This window comes from Squalius cephalus (genome assembly GCF_949319135.1).
Source record: "Squalius cephalus genome assembly, chromosome: 7".
In the NCBI taxonomy this organism is placed as follows: domain Eukaryota; kingdom Metazoa; phylum Chordata; class Actinopteri; order Cypriniformes; family Leuciscidae; genus Squalius; species Squalius cephalus.
In genome coordinates this window covers 46,365,523-46,376,923 of record NC_137128.1, presented here as the reverse complement: position 1 = coordinate 46,376,923, position 11,401 = coordinate 46,365,523, and the positions used below count along the sequence as shown (strand labels likewise).

Below are 11,401 nucleotides of genomic sequence, written 5' to 3'. Positions count from 1 at the left end.
AATGCATTTTTTTTGTCAAGCTACTTTGAAAGGAAATGTTTAGTAAAAAAAAAAAAAAAAAAAAAACGCTATAATGCAATTTTTGTAAAGTTAATTTGAAAGGATGTGTTTTGTAAAAAAACCCGCTATAATGCATTTTTAGTAAAGCTACTTTGAAAGGATATTTATTGAAAATAATAATAATAATAATAATAATAATAATGCTATAGGCCTACGTGAATTGAATGGAACGTAACTGAATTATCACGAGCCCTTAGCGACGCTGCGTTTCTCCTCCAGTGCTGCACTTGTGAGACGAACCCTGAGTGTGTGTGTGTGTGTGTGTGTGTGTGTGTGTCAGCATCAGCGAAACCTAAGCAGTAGATAGACAGCGCCAGAGACAGAGACAGTGTGTGTTCCGTCTCTCACACTCACAAACACACGAGCACGAGCGCGCGCGCGCGCTGACACACTGGAAGAGCATCTCTGATCGTGCGCGTGAAGGAAGAGGGTTTTATGTGGTCCGCGTTTCTGATGCCAGACGTAAACACACACACTCGGGCTTGAGGACACGTATGGACTCGGTCGTGAGACTTATGGACAGACATGAATGAGGAGGTGAAGGCGAGCAGGAGCCGAGGAGACACACAGATGAGGACACAGCCAAGACCTGGGTGAGTAAACTTCACACACACAGACACACACACACGCACGGGTGAACCCTGAAGCCGAGATACCTGTGGAGCGCGTGGGTGAAAACACTGAAGGTTATGCAACATTATCTGAGGCTTTTCTGTGCAGGAGTCTGTGTCGCTTTCATCCTGGATGCTGAGGAAACACTGGAAGTTTTGTTTGGATAGAGTGAGCCGACTCTCATCCAGCCTGTGTGATGTTGTTCAGTCGTGTATTATGGCTTTTTCTATTTTAAAACACTATATTGTTGAGGGATTGAGCTCCAGAGAGTCATGTTCAAGTCTCAAACGCACGCTTCGAGACAGAAGGTTGTCGTCCGGAACGCATTTCATGACCAGATTGCATTGACTCAAAAATCATTTTAACGCAAACTCGTGTGCATGTCAATGTATTGATGTCAAGAAATAACGTGGGCCTCTTTAATGTAAAGAATTAACGTTAAAAAAAGATAAAATAAATATATATAAAGATAAAAAGCCGAACCATATGAAAATTAGTCTCGTAGTGTGTGTTAGTATTAATATGTCTTGTAAACATTTATCGTTTCTGCTTTGGGGATTTTTAGTTCAGTATGTGTATATTCATAATTTAATCAAATATTTATACATTTAGTTTCCAGCTTAATGGAATATGGAACAGCAACTTGTCCATTTCCTCCAGTGTAATCCATGTGAGTGATTATTAAAACAGTAATCAATCACGAGGAAACAGTGTTTTGAGACTCGCGCTGATTTTTTACTGTAAAGCTGCTTTGTAAATTTTTTATTGTATAATGTTTTATATAAATGAAGCTGGCTTCACTGATGGAAAGGATAATGAGTAATGGCACAATGGAGGCACTTTCTTTTCTCACATGACATTTCACTTATATTTCTCTGTTCCTCCTCCATGCTTTCACTGATTTAATGCTGTCACTGATTTAATGCTGTCTTCAAATGCTATTGGAATTATTGTAAATATGAGTTTCCTTGTGGGAAATTGGACATAATTAGAGGAGAAGTTTCTCCTCAACAGATACATCGCCTTGTCTTGCCGTTAAAGTCGTGCACATTTACATATGAGTAACCATTTGTCAGCATTTGTTTACGTGCATATGATACGCAGTTTTCGCGTGCATTTGATACGCACTTTATTGCGTGTAATATACACGCACCCCCACACTACTAATCCTACCCATGCGTATCATATGCACGTACCCTACCACTACTAATCCTACCCATGCGGATCATATGCACGTACCCTACCACTACTAAACCTACCCTAAACCTACCCATGCCTATCATATGCACGTAAAAACTCATTTTGGCGTATAAATCGCACGATAAACACAATGCGTGCAATAGATACGCATTTAGTGTGATCGGGTTGTTTATACACAGCAAACATAACTTGTAATTTAGGGCTGCACGATATTGGAAATGCAATATGCCTATTTTGTTTTTCTGCAATTATATATTGCGATATGAAAACTATTTCAACAGATGACTTGAACAGCTCTATTTGGAAAGAATTAATAATTCTAGAATGATTGGGGTGATTTTGAAGGGCAGTGAATCTGCGTTGAAAATAATGAACAAATTATATTACAATAGAACAAAGATTCAAATGAAATAAACAGTGCTTTATGTTTTTCAAGTAAGTCTTACTGTATTCAGGTACAGCAATTGAATAATCAAATGTAAAATAACATAGTCTTCACTATAAATTAAATATAATTATTCTTTGTTAAAGCTACAAAGGTGATTTTCTCTTTTTTGTTGTTTGATTAAGCGGCAGGAATATTACTCTGCTGTCACTTTAAGAGTAAATGCACGGATCCAATATAATGATACGCATTCGTATTTTTCTCTCAATTTTTTGCGTTCATGTTTTTTTTGAGGACACTCGCCGAGACGGGCATTTTGACATAATTATGCGTGTGTGTGTGTCCATTCGACCACAAATAGAGAAGGGAAGGGAATTCAGTGTTTGTAAATTGAGTTCTCTTTCATCTTCTTGCGCTCGATTGGTTTAAAACTGCTTAAATGTTTAAACTAACAGGACCTAAAACTTTCATTCTGTTCTGGTTAAACTTTCCAATTAATCCAAAAATCACGCGCGTTTCGAACCTTGAGCCTGGTCCGTACGGATCAACTACAATCCCTATATTTGACATCAGCCCTACTTTATTTGACTGAAATTCCAGAATTATCAGCAAACTGACTAATACTATAGTCAGTATTGGTCGTTTATGTTTACGAGTCGCTGCATTTTATTCAAGAACCGTTGGATGTTGATTAAATATCTTAAATGCATTTTGGCTTTAATGAGATTTCCCCAAGAAATAAGTGAGAATAACTGTACAAGATTCCAATTTTCTTCCGACAACAAAGCACTCGTAATCATGACTTCAGAAGTGGGAGATTTCCGACAGCATGTGAAGTACACAGTGTTGGCCTATTCAGTCTCATTTCTTGTCATATTTATTTTGTACTCTTGATACATTTTTTTAGCCACTGTCTGTCTCCCTTGGAGAAAACAACCCCAAATGAAAGTAATTATGAGTTACATGAGACGCCCGAGACAAGCATTTTATTGCTCTGAGACTTGTGTTTCAAATTTGGCAGATCTTAGTTAGATTCAATTAGATATCAACTTTGTCTCAGATGCCAAAAAATTCCTCTGGCGAAATAAAAACAGGCACAAATGAGTCAGTATTTGTCAGTCAGTAAGAGTATAGTGTGTGAATCGTAAAAATTCGGATTGTTGAGCTGAGCAAAGCTCGGGCTTTGTGATGGTGAGCTTCGTTTGAGCCATTGTTGAGAAGATCTTTAACTCTAGACGACTCATATTTTTATAGAGTCAGAAAAAAATCTGATATGCAAGCAAAGCAAGTCTCTATATAACAGTCAGGGATTGACTTCTTCGTGAAGGGAACGTGCAATAGTTAAGGAACATAGCCGTTGATATCTGGCAGAAAACAATGTGAGATAAGAGTGTGTGTGTGTGTGTGCGCACAGCGTGTTATCTGCCTCTCTCCAGTTCGCAAGTCCAGGCCATTATAACAGAAAGTGTTTTTGACAGGCGCGTTACCGTGTTGCCCAGGGCCATGAGGGTTTCAAACAGGCTACAATCCCAAACCGCCAACGAGAGCATGAGAAAGACAGAGCATGGAGAGATGGAGAGAGAGAGAAATCAAGCTATAATATACATAGCATACATGTTAGCGTCATTCTGTTTGCCGTGTCCATTTGAAGGTGAATCAGACAGGAGGAACGTTATCACACTGGCCATCATTCAGTTCCTGCGGTAATCAAGCAAAGGACTCGAACAGAAGCAAAAAAATAGTCTTGATTATGGCTGAATTAGCTGGTCCTCCGGGATGACAATTATGATTAAAACCAGGGATTTGGAATAAATGCATTGTTTGTGCTGATTAGCAGAGGATGATTTTTTTTTTGGGATGTGGCTTCCTTTTGATTACGTGCTCATTTGCATACGTAAGGCGTACATTGAATTTGAAATGAGCAGCATTAAGCGTGTGGTGTTATCTAAGACTAGCGTCACTGTTAGTGTTGCTCATACTCGGTGGACAAACAAACCACTAACCCTGAACCACCCCAGCAAGCAATCGCCGTCATTTCAGCGTCTCGGTTAACTATAGACCCGATGTAGTCCGATGAGTAACACACTTCTAGCCAAAATAACCTTGAATTTGGTTACATGTCGTGTTTGCCAAAATAACTTGTGAGATGTTTGATATTCCATCATGTAAGCAAAGTCAACAGTGATTACAAGGTGATTGGTTTCATGTCTTCACTCATTTCTTTATCTAATTGATGACTAGTCTATTCTTGGGCGATGGTTTAGACTATTACATTTTAATTGACAGCCCAAATTTTGCCTTGTTTTAGCCTAGACGTCTAGGCTGTGTTTGGACGGCTATTAGATGTCTTTTAAACGCAAAATTGCGTTTGAATGATGATGAATGATTCTTCAAATAGGAGAAACAAATCACACAGATGCACATTAAATTAAACGTAAGTTGTTGTTGATATACTTTTCCTCCCTGTTGTGATATACAATATATCCGAGTGAAACGCTTCTCAAACAAGAACAAATGTGGGCGGGGCTTGATTTTGTCTGTGAGGAATTGATTGTTTGGTTGTGGTTTGCTATTGGTAGATCTCATGTGAGTGACAGGTAGCCCCGCCCACATCACAGAAGAGAAGAGATGCTGCAAGAGAGAGGGGAAGGACACATGAATTTAAAACAATGATTTGCGCTAGAGATGCACCGATATGAACATTTTGGCCGATACTGATAACCGATAATTCTTTATATTTGAAAGCCGATAACCGATATATTGGCCGATAAATCTAAATCCAAATTTTTATAGAATTTTTGAGAGCCTGATTGCAAAAACAGAAGTCTCACACAATTAAAATCCATTTCCCAATCATACAATTATAATGTTCTCATTATAATTTCACATAGCCGATATGACGGCACATTCTGCACTTAACTATATTTTCCTTTTTTGAAGGGATTCCAATCATATTTCAAGCAATTAAAATCCATCATGTTGAACAGTGCGCATCTGAAGTGTCTCAAGTGTTGACGGAAATAATTCATTATTTATCTGCTTTAATATATCAGCCAGATTTAATTATCGGGCCGATAACGATAACATTAAAAAAGAACACAGATCGACCGATACCGATATGGTGGCCGATATACTGTATACCGTGCATCCCTAATTTGCACGGATAAATCATTTAGAATATATACTGCAATATTCCATAACAATAAGAGGGGTTCATTTTTATTTCATGACCTTTCACATGTTTAATGTTGTGCATTACTGATTGGGCGTCCTATCCCGGAAAGGCAGGGTCCCTGTATCCTCACCGGTTTGTCATCAGCGGAAATGAACGAACCCAAACTAGCGCTGCCATCTGTTTTTTCCTATTTGATTTTGTAGAATGAAGTAACGAGAAACGGAACACGTTTGACGGAGAAACAAAGAAGCGAAAGGAAATGTGTTGTTGGAAGTTTCCTCTTTCATTAGTGGAGTGGATCCACATAATTAAGACTCGGCACACAGTAGTGTGTTTATTTGGCTCGTTCCTTAAATGCTCCCAGAGGGAAGTTTTATTGCTCAACGGTTGCTCTTTGAAAGCTCAGGGAACATAATGGAGTTCTTAGTTAAATATTCAGTTAATATTCCTTAAATAAAACAGATACAAATGACTCATCATGCGGTAAGAGTATATAGAGCTATAACATGAGTGTGGAACAGCTCATATCATTTGACCTTGAGAGAAACGTTTTATTGATGGCGGTTTTCTTTGGTTTCTTGGCAAATCTGAGCACAGTTTGAGATGTTGTTGAGATTTTGTGAGAACACATGTTGAGATCTCTGGAATATGGATGCATTCTCTATTCTTTTGTCAGCCAAAGAACTTAGAAATTGTAATTTTTCAATAATTTATCAACACATTTACATGGTAAACATATAAAATACTTCTTTATTTTAGTAATTGTTATTAGGGACCAAGCACCGAATTGTATTCGTTACTGTTCTTATTACTATTATTCTTACTCCTCATTCATCTGCGTATGAGTCTATGGCAGCCCATAGAACTGTTTGCAGAAAATGTATGAAATTTGGCACACAGATAGAGGACATTCTGACCAATAACCGCACCAATTTTGAAGTCTCTAACTCAATCCCTCTAGCGCCACCAACTGTCCAGATTTGCATGCATGTTTATGCTAATAACTTTTGAACCATAAAGGCTAGAAACTAAATTATTTTTCCCCCCCTCAAGATGATCCAATTGCACCCCATGATGTAATCTTTAACCATGAAAAAGTTTCCAGCATTTTGATTTTCTAAAAGTTATTAAAAGCTTTTTGATAAACCAAACCGTTCTCGAATAACGTGCAAACAAATTTTGATGAAGAGCATGTCAAAATGGATGTAAGGCTATATTTCCGCAACGCCTCGGCGTATTCAGACCAGATTTGGTACGTGTTATCACAAGCATGACCTGAGGCTACTTGCAGTGTTTCGGCTCAGCGCCACCTACTGGTCAGGAGAAATGAAAAATGGCTATTTTTGCTTATAACTTAGTTTATAGCTTTTGATGAGTTTTGCCTATTTAAATGAAAGTGGTCTTGATAAATTCCTTGAGTTATACAGAAAACAGTGATACCAATTATGCCATGTTTGTTTGACATTTTGAAAACCTACTTTTCAAAGAAAGATGTCGAATAACACATCAACAAATTTTTACAAAGCTGATTTTTAGGCTGTAACTTTGCAGTGCTTTAGCATATGACTTTAGCATATGTCATTGCCACCTCACACTGACCTTGATAACAGCGCCACCTATTGGTCAAAATTCATAAGCAATTAAATCATATTAGTGATTGTTTTTGTGATTTTTCAGCCGTTTTGACAAAAATAATCTAAAAATGTCTTTAGTTATTCATTGTTGCAGTCGGTCTGATGCTCCCAGCCAAGCTTGCATAACTCATCATGCTTTTTTTGGGCTTAGTCCCATTTATTTATGTTAATTGTGCTTTTTTTTTCTTCATTTAATTAATTTCATACTCTCACAAGCCCGTGGTCTAGAAGAAATGACTGAGATATTAAAGAGATTGCATTTATGATATTATTTTTTTATCTGTCATAGTTCTGAATCACATCAGCAATTTATTTACTGGAAGAAATGTGACTTATTTATTTATTTACTTATTTTATGCAGAAACTGTATGTAAAGCAGTGTGATTCTGTGTCAGCAGTGTTGAACAGTGTGCGGCTCCTCTGACACCCTCATCTCATTAGAATTCATACCAGAATAAAAGAACAGACATGTAGAATTATGAGATATCTATTATAAGACAAAGACTGTCTGCTAGACACCATATCTGTCTGATGAGACAAAGAGAGACTGGCTTTATGAATCATAAGTCATACTGAAAAACTCTGGCTAATAGACCATAAGATGAGTATTAGCAGGTTTAAGATAAAGGTGCACTCTTGTTAAAAAAGTTTTATGCAAGGAAATTTTGACATGTAGAGATCAGATGGATGGATAGATGAATATGGATGGATGAATATTACTTATATCTGGCACTTTTTACTCACAGGATAAACTAATCATAATCAAATTGTTTCACGCAAATTACATTTTTAAAAGACATTATTAAATTTATTCAGCAAGGATGCATTAAATTGATCAAAAGTGACAGTAAAGACATTTATAATGTTACAACAGGTTTCTATTTCAAATAAATGCTATTATTTTGAACTGAAAAATAAAATGAATCACGTTTTCCACAAAAATCTGAACTGTTATAAAAATAATAATTGAGCATCAAATCATCATATGATAATGATTTCTGAAGGATCATGTGACACTGAAGACTGGAGTAATGATGCTGAAAATCAGCTTTTATATCAGGAATAAATTACACTTTACTAGATATTCACATAGAAAAGTTATTTTAGATTGTAATAATATTTCACAATTTTGACTGTGTTTTTATCAGATAAATGCAGCCCTGGTGAGCAGAAGAGACATTAAAAGAAATCTCCTTGCTTTAAAGGAACGTTTTTTCCCCGCTTGCTTAACATAGACATGAATGATGAGCAAAGAGAAAGACAGATTTATTACTGAAGGCTAAATTGAATTGAAATCTTATCATATCCGGGTACCCTAAAGCTTATTGTGGCAATAACTTAATTAAAGAGATGGATATGCGTGTCTGTTTAACAAGTAAAGTCCAACAGGTTTCTTGCTCAATCTGTTCAACTCTAAGACAAATACAAACTGACCTTGTGGGTGAAACTGCAATCATCGTTCATCTCTTCTGGACATCTGCACTTGTTCATGAGGTAATTACATTAGTGATTTGTTTAAGTGCTGAGGAAGATTCACACAAGAGTCCTTGTGTTGCTCTGAGGTGATTATGACGCTGGCGTGAAGGTTAAACCGTGAGATCTGGTTTGGATCAGAGAGTGTCTGTCTTCATGAGTTCAATGCACTCGTTTGGAAATGCAGAACTGAATCAAGAATGCTTTTTAAATTCCAGTACGATTCTTGAATTTAAATTTGGTTTGATTTGAGGTTGCAAACAGGAATCAAAATTGCAATGTAAGGAAAAATTATTCAAATGAATTAAAATTCAAATAAATTCATGTAACCAAATTTGTGACTAGAAAAGCAAAGTTTATCAAGATAAACTCAAATGATGGATGGATGGATAGATGGATGGATGCATAAATGCATGGATGGATGGATGCATAAATAGATAGATGGATGAATGGATAGATGGATGGATAAATAGATGGATGGATGGATACATAAATGGATGGATGCATAAATGGATGGATGAATAGATGGATGGATAGATGGATAGAAGGATGGATAAATAGATAGAAGGATGGATGGATGGATGGATGCATAAATGGATGGATGGATGGATGAATAGATGGATGGATAGATGGATGGATGCATAAATAGAAGGAAGGATAAATAGATAGAAGGATGGATGGATATATAAATCGATGGATGCATAAATGGATGGATGGATAGATGGATGAATGGATGGATGCATAAATAGATGGATGGATGGATGCATAAATAGATGGATGGATGGATGCATAAATGGATGGAAGGATGGATGGATGCATAAATAGATGGATGGATGGATGGATGGATGCATAAATAGATGAATGGATGGATGCATAAATAGATGGATGGATGGATGCATAAATGGATGGAAGGATGGATGGATGCATAAATGGATGGATGGATGCATAAATGGATGGATAGATAGATAGATAGATAGATAGGTTTGTGTTGCTGATGTAGTAAAAGCTCCTCCTGAAGCTCTTCATTCTCCTCTGGTCTTCATCCTAAACTCTCCTGAAGTTCAGCTTCTCCATCTGGAACCCAGAGCTTCTGATTCAGATCAAACATGCATCAATGCGTCTCAGAATCCAACGCTTTTCTCCGGCGTTCCACCGTTAAATCATTCCCTCCACAATTATTACGTCTTTTAAAGATAAGACAGAAAACACACTTCTTGAAGTTTCTTTGCATATTCTTGGAGATTCTGTGTGATTTTTAGACACAGTGTTTTTTATAGTTCTGAAACAGATGTGAGTCGTAAATGACCCTCTTTCTATGCCTGGCCATAAATCTCACAATGTCATGTGGCTCTTATCAATATTGCATTTTAATGAATGATTTCCAGATGAAACGAGCAGCAGCTGAGCAGATCTCGATCCGTGCGGAGGAAATTACAGACCCGTGTTCATGTTATGGGTTCAGTCCAGGGCTTATGTCTGCAAGATTTATTAAATTGATGAAAGTTTGATTACCCACCTAAAATAGCTCGGCTAGCATTAGAATGGCTGGTATTTTGACCTCATATATTTAGAACATGACTTTCCATCCTTTCAGGAAACTGTACCGAATGAAAACAGACTTTGTGTTGTGAAAAACGATTGTTTTGATAGTAAATATGACGGATGTTATTTATTTATGTTAAAGTAAATGACTGTTACCATATTTTCTGATTATATAAGTCATAGTACAGCGACTTATATTACAATGTGACTCATATAATGCGACTAATGTTAATGTTTTGTTTTAAATAAACTTGTTTAGGTTTGGCCTTTATAATAAATAAATTCCAGCATCATTTATGTTTGCTTATATATATATATATATATATACACTCACCTAAAGGATTATTAGGAACACCATACTAATACTGTGTTTGACCCCCTTTCGCCTTCAGAACTGCCTTAATTCTACGTGGCATTGATACAACAAGGTGCTGAAAGCATTCTTTAGAAATGTTGGCCCATATTGATAGGATAGCATCTTGCAGTTGATGGAGATTTGTGGGATGCACATCCAGGGCACGAAGCTCCCGTTCCACCACATCCCAAAGATGCTCTATTGGGTTGAGATCTGGTGACTGTGGGGGCCATTTTAGTACAGTGAACTCATTGTCATGTTCAAGAAACCAATTTGAAATGATTCGAGCTTTGTGACATGGTGCATTATCCTGCTGGAAGTAGCCATCAGAGGATGGGTACATGGTGGTCATAAAGGGATGGACATGGTCAGAAACAATGCTCAGGTAGGCCGTGGCATTTAAACGATGCCCAATTGGCACTAAGGGGCCTAAAGTGTGCCAAGAAAACATCCCCCACACCATTACACCACCACCACCAGCCTGCACAGTGGTAACAAGGCATGATGGATCCATGTTCTCATTCTGTTTACGCCAAATTCTGACTCCACCATCTGAATGTCTCAACAGAAATCGAGACTCATCAGACCAGGCAACATTTTTCCAGTCTTCAACTGTCCAATTTTGGTGAGCTCGTGCAAATTGTAGCCTCTTTTTCCTATTTGTAGTGGAGATGAGTGGTACCCGGTGGGGTCTTCTGCTGTTGTAGCCCATCCGCCTCAAGGTTGTGTGTGTTGTGGCTTCACAAATGCTTTGCTGCATACCTCGGTTGTAACGAGTGGTTATTTCAGTCAAAGTTGCTCTTCTATCAGCTTGAATCAGTCGGCCCATTCCCCTCTGACCTCTAGCATCAACAAGGCATTTTCGCCCACAGAACTGCCGCATACTGGATGTTTTTCCCTTTTCACACCATTCTTTGTAAACCCTAGAAATGGTTGTGCGTGAAAATCCCAGTAACTGAGCAGAT

General features: G+C 37.6%; 1 protein-coding gene across 1 annotated transcript in view; it reads left to right on the top strand.

The window, feature by feature from the left end:
* Positions 1 to 335: 335 nt before the first annotated feature.
* Positions 336 to 11,401, top strand: part of lingo3b (leucine rich repeat and Ig domain containing 3b) — a 58,803-nt gene continuing 47,737 nt past the window's right edge. Inside the window, exon 1 of the mRNA XM_079876915.1 lies at positions 336 to 653. The gene's annotated coding sequence lies outside the window, so the exon portion shown is untranslated. The remainder of the gene's footprint in view (positions 654 to 11,401) is intronic.